Source organism: Ambystoma mexicanum, chromosome 14, assembly GCF_040938575.1.
Source record: "Ambystoma mexicanum isolate Mex_15411 chromosome 14, UKY_AmexF1_1, whole genome shotgun sequence".
Classification (NCBI taxonomy): Eukaryota; Metazoa; Chordata; class Amphibia; order Caudata; family Ambystomatidae; genus Ambystoma; species Ambystoma mexicanum.
Genome location: NC_090940.1, coordinates 647810448 through 647819431, shown reverse-complemented (window position 1 = coordinate 647819431; position 8984 = coordinate 647810448).

Sequence of the window (8984 nt, the reverse complement as noted above, 5' to 3'; positions counted from 1 at the left end):
TCTGTGTTCCTAGAGCAAATTGTTCGATTGGATGGATTTCCATCAACATTAGTATCTGATCGCGGAACGCAGTTTGTCCACAAGCCATCACCCTCAAACTGATGAGAAAACTGAATGAACCAACCAAACTTTAGAGCAATATCTCAGGTGTATGTTGCAACAGTCCAAGGATTCTTGGAAAAATATACTCTGGATAGCTGAGTATGCATACAATAACAAAGTTCACACAAGCACAGGCCAAACTCCATTCTACATTGTGCACGGAAGACATCCAAGGACATCAGTATTTGATCCACTCGATACCCTGGAAATGGCAACCATACAAAACTTGCATAAAACCATCACTCAGGTTCTTAAGGAGGTGACAGAGCATCTAACCAAAGCTAAGGAAAGACAAAATCTGTTTGCTGATCGACATGGGCAGGAAGCTCCCGCCTAGCAGATTGGAGAAAAGGTGTGGTTAGCATCCAAATATATTCCTCTGAAGGGGTCAAGAGCTTTCCGCACAAGCTACCTAGGCCCATATACTATAAAGTCCATAATCAATCCTGTCACCATGAAATTGGAGTTACCATCTCACATGGAAATTCACCCCTTATTTCATGTCTCTCTCCTTAAACCAATGAAGTCCAATACACGGCTTAGTTCCCCGCCAGAGTCCGAAGTAATAAATGGAGAACCAGAATATGAAGTCAAATCCATCCTGGACTCCAAGGTGGTTCGATCAAAATTGTATTACCTAATTGACTGGAAAGGTTACGGACCTCAAGACTGAACTTGGGAACCCAGTGAACACGTCCATGCTCTGCGTTTAATCAGACAGTTCCATCGCAATAATCCCACCAAACCAGGACTGGGAGGAGAACCACCCTTGAGAGGGGCCTTGAGGGGGAGTGCTGTTATGGTAATGAAGTCAGGGGCACAGGCATGCAGGGGTCGCATGCACAGGAGACCTGGGTGGACACTGTCCTGATGCCTTTGGCACCAGGCTCATGAACAAAGTAAACAAGAACATCCATTTAACACCAAAAAGAGTTTATTATGGACAGAGCACTTCAGATGCATTAACCTTGAAGGTTCCATCCAATAGGCAGGATGCATTAACCTTGAACATTCCATCCATTAAGAGGCCCCAAGTGCATTCTTGGGTGTGACTGCTAATGGATTGCCTTTGCGCGTGCTCGTTCTCGAGGAGTGGCAGGGTGTGGCTGGTAAGCCGGCCCTAATGGGCGTGCCCACGATCTCAGCTATATAAGCTGCCCCGATCCTCAAGACAGACGCTTCGTGTTATTATGCACTTGCAAGCAGTGTAACGCTCACCGTCGCCTGTGGTCAGACTTACCTTTGAGGATCCTGCTTCCTGGACATCCTGCTTCCTGCCAGCATACTTACCAACTGGGGGAAGCAGTTCTTTCCTGTACATCTCTTCGGCGAACCAAGTATTCATCTTTACACTTTCCGGAACGCTGAAATCTTCATCTTGGCACCAAAGCACGACACGCTCCATCGTCGACAGCAGCGCCTGCAAGGAAAAACAGAAGACAAGGTTAGATATTGAAAAAACTGTCAGTTTAAGGTTGCGCTTCCCATACTTTGCGGTTTCCTGCTGTCGAACATTGTGGTAGCATCCATCTTCCAATCGGCCGTGTCTCGCGTCTCACAGCTGCATTGAGGCCGCATTTCCATCTTAGGGAAGAAAACAGAAGAGAGACATTATTGCGGGCATAAATAGGAGCAACATATAAAGACATTAAACAGAACGAACAGCATCACAAGAGCTCAAGAAAGACTTACCAATCATAAGGAGAAGCATAGTCGCAGCTGGACTGGACTAATCCTTATCAGGGATCAGTGAAGGAACTAGATCCCATTCAACGCACCCCTGCCAGAAGTAGCAGGACAGAGAGCTTATCTTCCATAATTCACAGATGAGCTTTATGGGCCTATAACAAGGGGGCTGTCCTACCCTCTATGAATCTAAGAAATACACACAAAAAATCAAGTGCACACTGGTTTTTAGACCCTGGTGGGTACCCATACTATCTGGGGAACCGTTGTTGGGAACAACATGCTTGCTGTTAACAAACACATATCTCACGATCATGTAAAAAAGTTACAGCTTTTAATTATTCATTAGCTGGTGCTTTTTTTCATTTGCAAAGGATTTAAGTTTTAGTATACACATGACAATACATGATGTACATTGTGGTAAACAAACATATAGTTAGAAATTCACTATAGAATGATTACAAATGACATAGGGTGTGGATCATTCACTTGTACATTTAATGGGCAATTTGCTTGTACGAGGAATGTCTCATGTCAATAGGTGTAGAAAACACAGGATAACATTACAGTGCCTGGCTAGAGTCTGACCTCATATTAGGTCTACGTCCGAGTATGATGTTAGGAGTGTAATAGCAGCACTGAATAATGCCCATAGGAGGTCTGGGTCAATGTGCTGCTGACGTTTCGGCAGAATAGATGATAGCCTTCTTCTGGGGCCAAAAAAAGTCAGGAGACTCTGTGTTTGGGAAAACAAGAAAAGGGTAGAGAAGATTTAGGAGAGCAGTGTTAAAACAGCAGCAGGTTGCTGGAGCGGGTCAGTAAGATGTAATTTAATACATAAAAGCATGTTCTGAAGGGTTCCAGGGACAGACCCCACTCACCATGGGTCATGCTTCGGATGGGAGCCGATGAACACAGGAGGTTTCATCATTGGTAAGATGGAGAAATCAAGGTGGTCTGTGTTAGTGTGAATTGTTAAGGGGGCAGCCGGGAAGGAGGCAGGCGGCCTTTGGGGGACCAGAGATGGAACCCAGGTCCTGAATGCGAGGTCCGGTGGGGGTCTGGGTTGGACAGACCTGGGATGCACAGAGGAAGAGGGAGAAAAGCAAGGAGGAGGAGGTCAAAACTGGTGGCTGAGGGGGCAGAATAAAGCAGAGTCATTGAGAAGATTCAGTCACCAGAGTGGAAATAAATGGAAAAGTACCTGTGGCTAGCTGGTGAATGGGGCCCAATCCTGGAGGAGGGTTGTGGCAAAATGAGCCAAGAGAGAAATCATCAAGGTTCTGTGGCTCAGGAATACATTCCGTCTTGTTCGTCCTATAAGTTAAATAACAAAACATGGAGAAAGGGTTCATGAATCGGGAGCCTGGCATCCCTGAGCGAGCGTTTAAAGATGCGTGGGCTGATAGAGAGCTGTTCAGCATAGACAGGAGGGAGAGTGGCATACCTGCAATGAGTCAGGGCGTGCTGGAGCAGAGCCAGCGTCTTGGAATAGCACCTGTGCTTGCTCTGACAGACGAGCTGTGTATATGCGCTGTTGTACGGGGCCGTGGTGCGCATGCGTGCGTGAGTAGTGTCTCACTTTTGTCACGGCAGCAGTGCGCAGGCCCGGATGGGTAGTGTCGCGTTGGGACGGGACCTCCGTGAGGATGTACATTGGGATCTTGGGAGCAGCAGGAAGTGGGCGGCCTGTGGGGTATGGCCGGTGCGTATAGCGCACGTAGGGGTAACCAGGGTCTGCGCATCCGGCACAGAGGAGGCTACGGAAGGAAAATCCCTGTGGGGGGGGGGTAAGCCGTGAGTGCGTATAGTGCTGGAGTGAGATGTTTGTGCACCAGAAGGATCTGTATTGTCGTGAGTAAAAAATGAGTGTAGGCGGTACAGGAAAAAATTGTAGTTGAGGCATATATACAAGGCGGGCAATGTCATACGTAAGGAACAGAAAATACAGCAAAATGAAAACAGAGGTAGAATATGAGTTTTAAAAAGTGATGATGGTAATAAACATGCAGAAGTTAGGCAACAGGTGTAAATTACACAACGAACATGTACGGGCGACCCAAAGTCTGTTGGTTGTCAGTGCCTATTGGGTGCAAAAGTTTAGGTTATGGCACAAAAAATGATGGCACAAGCAATGACACAAAGGAATGAACAGGAACTATTACAGCAAGTTGGTAGAGAGCTCTGGTGGTTAAATGAGCTCAAAAGAGGGGAGGAAAAAGCACTCTGTAATACCGAGGCTGGAAAGGTTTAGATGTTGAAAGGTCCCGGTAGGGCCTCATTGAGGCCGGTGGTGGTGGATTTGATTTTATGCACCCACCAGGCTTCTTTGAAATTCAGGGCGTTGGCAATGTTAGTTTTGTTCTGGACTTTATCCACCACCCACCAGGAAAAGGAGTCAGGATCATGGTGTAGTTCAATGAAATGGTGAACCAGAGGAGCAGTGAGGGTTTTACAGCGTATCCTAGATCTGTGTTCGCTGATGCGTTTGTGCACAGGTCTAGAAGTCTGGCCTACGTACCGTAGGCCGCAAGGGCATTGGATAACGTAGATGACATTGGTAGATTTACAATTGGAAAAGTGTCTGATTTTCCACTCTTTACCCTCAATCATAAAAGAGTTGAGTTTCTTGGTTTGTCTACACTCTGTGCATTGACCGCACGGGTGATGTCCAGTGATCTCTCTCATGTCCCAGAGTGTGGAGCGAGCCGGGATTTTGTAGAATTTTGCACTGGTGAGGAATTCTTTAAGGTTTTTGGACCTCCTGAGTGCCATACGTGGTTTGGGTTCATCTGGAAGATTGAGTTGAACAAGAGGCCAGAATTTTTTGATGAGAGATTTAAGTTTGGAAGTAGTGGGACAGAAGGTGGTGACACAAATCAGAATGCTCTCGGGGGTAACAGTGTGATCTTTGGGTGTCAAAAGGGTCTCTCTCGGTGTGTACCTTGCTCTTTTCTGGGTGTTTTTTATAAGTTTCTTGGGGTATCCTCTTGTCATCAATTTCTGCTGAAGGTCAGTGGAATGTTTTTGAAAATCATCCATTCTGGTGCAGTTGCGGTGTATCCTCAAAAACTGCCCATATGGGAGATTATCTCGTAGGCTCTTGGGGTGGTGGCTACTGTAGTGCAGGACCGTATTGCGGTCCGTGGTTTTTTTGAAAATTGAGCATTCAAGTCTGTTATTCTTGGGTGTGATTGTAAGGTCCAGGAAGTTCAAATTCTGGTTGCTCTTGTTTATGGTGAATTGAATTTCTGTAGTATGAAGGTTCAGCCATTGGAAAAAGTCCATCAAGGTATTGTCTTCCCCTTTCCAGAGGAAGATAATATCATCAATGTACCGGAACCACAAAGTGACAGAGTCAAGGTACGGGTTGGTCATGTTAAGGACATGCGTCAGTTCAAATTCGGACATAAAAATGAAGGCCATGCTGGGGGCGAATACTGCGCCCATGGCGGTCCCGCAAGTTTGAAGGTAGAAGGTATTGTTGTACTCAAAGAAGTTACTGGTGAGTGCTATTTCCAGAAGTTTGATAATAAAATTGATGGGCACCCGTCTCTGTGCCATGTGCTGTGTCAAATGCTGTCTGATGCATTCCAAAGCTTGTTGTTGCAGAATAGAGGTGTAAAGGCTTTTGATGTCTAATGATACAAGGAGATCTTCTGATGGGTGGAATGGTTGGTTTTCAAACTTGGTAATAGTGTCCATAGTGTCTCAAGTAGGTTGGAGTCTGTTGGGTTAGGGGCTTGAGAAAGTAATCGATAAATGTTCCAATGTGTTCAAGAATGGAGCCGCATCCTGATACGATAGGTCTGCCAGGGGGTGTAAGGCTATCCTTATGGATTTTGGGAAGGGCGTACAGGACAGGGGTTCTCCCTTCTGATGTATTGAGAAATGCCTCTTCCTTCTCGGTGATCCAATTGTGTTCTCGTGCGTATCCTGTTGCTTCTTGGATTTTGTTTTTTATTTCTAATGTGGGATCCTTCTTCAATTTCTTGTAGTTGCCTTCCTCGTTGAGAAGGGACATCACCATAGTATTGTATTGGATGTTGTTTTGTATGACAATGCCCCCTCCCTTGTCAGCTGGTTTGATTATAAGTGTTTTATTGGCACCTAGAGTAGTGAGGGCTTTTCTTTCTCCTGAAGTCAGGTTCTGCCTGTGATGGTCCGTGGAGGACGACAATTTCCCAATTTCGTGCCGGATACATTTCTCAAATGTTAGAATGGAAGCAGGTATCTCAGAGTCTCTTGGCTGGAAGTCTGATTTAGGTCTTAAGCTGGTGTCCTCGTGTCCCGTTGGGGTGCCTTTGTCGATAAAGAAGACCCTTCTCCTGATGCTGCGAAAAAAATTGGTTAGTTTAAGGTCCAATTTAACCTTTGTGGGCCGGCGTATGCTGACAGAAACCTTACTTTGGGGTGAAGGGTTTGAGAGGTACAACAATCACAGATTGGCGCACTCACGCACTCTTATCTCCATGCAGGAGCAGTATCACCATGTACCACCGCTCACAGCTTTTCTACTGAGGGAGAGGCCTGAAAGGGGTGATTCAAGTTCAGGGAGGGCTGCAACCATGCCCCAACGCCTCCGCATAGACCAGGTGAGCGTAACACCACTAGATGGAAGAGGGGTCACCAGCCCATACAATAAGTGCAGGCCTGTGTGGCAGCTCAGGCCAAGTGGTGCCCAAAGGCAAGTGTAGGGGGAGGGTGGATGCTGTGGGCGATCGGACCGAAGGTCAGGACCTCGAAGGACACATAAGGCTACTGTGGGGGTTTGGCATGGGAGGGAGCGAGGGAAGGAGGAGGAGAAGAGGAAAGTCTTGAGGTGTTTGCGGAATTTGAGGAGATCCGGCTCAAGACGGAGATGAAGGGGGAGGATGTTCCAGCAGAGGAGCCAGTTGAGGAGAGGGAATGGCTGCCCGCTCTCTGCTTAGAAAAGCACTTGACAAGCAGAGAGTTGGAGCCGGAGGATCTGAGGTATCTGGAAGGAGAGTATTTGGAGAGAGCAAGTTGCAGATAGCGTGGTCCCTGGTCACAGATATCCTTATGGCTGATTGTAGTGCATGTGCGAAAATGAGCTAAATAGCATGGTGCCGGTGCGTGGCCATTTTGGACATTCACTTCCAAACCGTGATAAAGGTCCACATTTTTGCGAGCTCAGTTAGAAGGCCAACATGATTACTGCAATGGTTGCAATATTTTAGTATAAAGCAGATGAGCTCACAGTGGAGGATAGTTTTTGCATTGTTCGCTCAAGGACGAGCTGAGAAGGGAGGCAGGGATGTGCAGGTGCGTTGATAAGGGGTGCTAGGAACGAGAGTGCGTGAGACGATCTGGGTTTTTTCACTGTCTGGATTTTTCCACTTTTGCCTCCCATGCTTGCTGTCTGTCCTTCGACCGGGAGCAGTCTGAAACCTATGAGGGGTGGGGATTTGTCCCCCTTAAGGAGGATAAGGTCCCAATGAGGTGACAGAGAATGGAACCCCGGGTGTTGCAGTCTCGCTGAGAGGGAGGATGCTCCGCTCCAGACCCCGTTAGTTGATGCGTGATCTCTCTGCCTTCCTACCTTGGGACCGGGTAGTGTTGTCATGTCTGAGATGAAGCTGTGTCCTACAACTGCCCCTATGGTGATGCATATTTGCTATTTTCGTTCTTGTTCATGTATTCATGTGTAATCAGTTGTATTTATTCCCTAGTTATATGTGTGTTTATTAAGTGTGAATAAAGGGCCTGTTAAGAGCCAATTATTTTCTAACTAATGGTCTAAGTGTATATTATTGCCTTTATGAGTCCAAGAACGTTTAGTCTGTGTAATAGTGCGAGTAATTCTGAGGTCATAACACAAGAAGGAGTGTCCCAACAGGAACAGGGAGAGGATATGATAGTCAACTCAATTGGCTATATCCTATCTCACTTAGCAAAGGCCCTTTAAATGGACACTACAACGTGGATATGTAGCTTAAGATATAATCCTTTTCTCTAAGAATGGGGCCCCATGGCAGCCATTTGTGAAGCAGAGGGCCAATGTGTTATATGAAACAATCTCACACTCTGTACCGCATTAGAGGCGGTATATGCTTAGATAAAAATGCAAAAAAATAGAACATGCACAGCGTGATATTGTTAAAATATATATATCAAAATTTATTGAAAGTAAATTTCAAAATCAAATGGCAAACATTAGACAATAAAGGGACCCTGTAGGTCTATAGCAAAAAAGGAAGAATGAGAAAAGTAAGGAAAATAGATTAGAGAATACTTAAATATGGAAAAATAATATTTTTGAAACCAACATTATTTCCAATCTATAACAGAAACAGATCAAAATCGTAATATGAAACAATATAACATACAGCAATTTGCTTCATTTACTAAGCTGTTTGTGAATTGTTCATAGCTGGTCCATAATCTGATACCAGACTTGTGAGCCCAGTGGTTGTGCTGGCCCCAAAGGGGTAAAGCTTAATGCTATCAACATAAAGTGGCTCAAAGTTGAGCTCAATTTTCAAAGAATCTACTCAGGGTCTACATGGAGTCACTGTGATGTCACAAACAGTCACATGAAGCCTGCATGTATTGGATGTTTAAAAGGCAGGTGTATCCTACGTTTCGGCATAGAGAGATGAAACAAATGCCTTCTTCAGGACAGGAGTCAGATATGAAGGTAAGAGTGACCCCCGAGGGGAAAAAAACATAAAACTACGGATGTGATAAGTTAAAAAGCAAAAAATAGAGCTATCAGCTAGTTGTAAGCCCAAAGGGTACTGTGCAAAGCGTGCTGGATTCTAAGAGCTCTACGTTAAAAAGGAAGACTAACGCTGTGTCATGCATGTGAAAGGGAAAGAATGCAGAAAGGGTAAATGCTAAATTCATATAAAGAAGGTTGAGAGTGCTACCCAGTGTCTAGATCCAGCCATCATGGTCGGCTGTAAACAGAGGGATATGGACAGTGCTAAAGGTTAGGCAGAACAAAAAGAGTACCCAACGGTTTGTTTCCCATGTGATGACAGATGCACACCCCCTGCCTCGAACAGATGAGCTGGTGGATACTTTGGGGGCCTCCAAATACCTCAGCACGTTTCACCTCACTGCAGGCTATTGGCAAATAGCCCTTGCAGAACATGCCAAGGAGAAGACAGCATTCTCAACTCCAGAGGGCCTTCACCAGTTCAGGGTAATGCCTTTTGGGTTGAAGAATG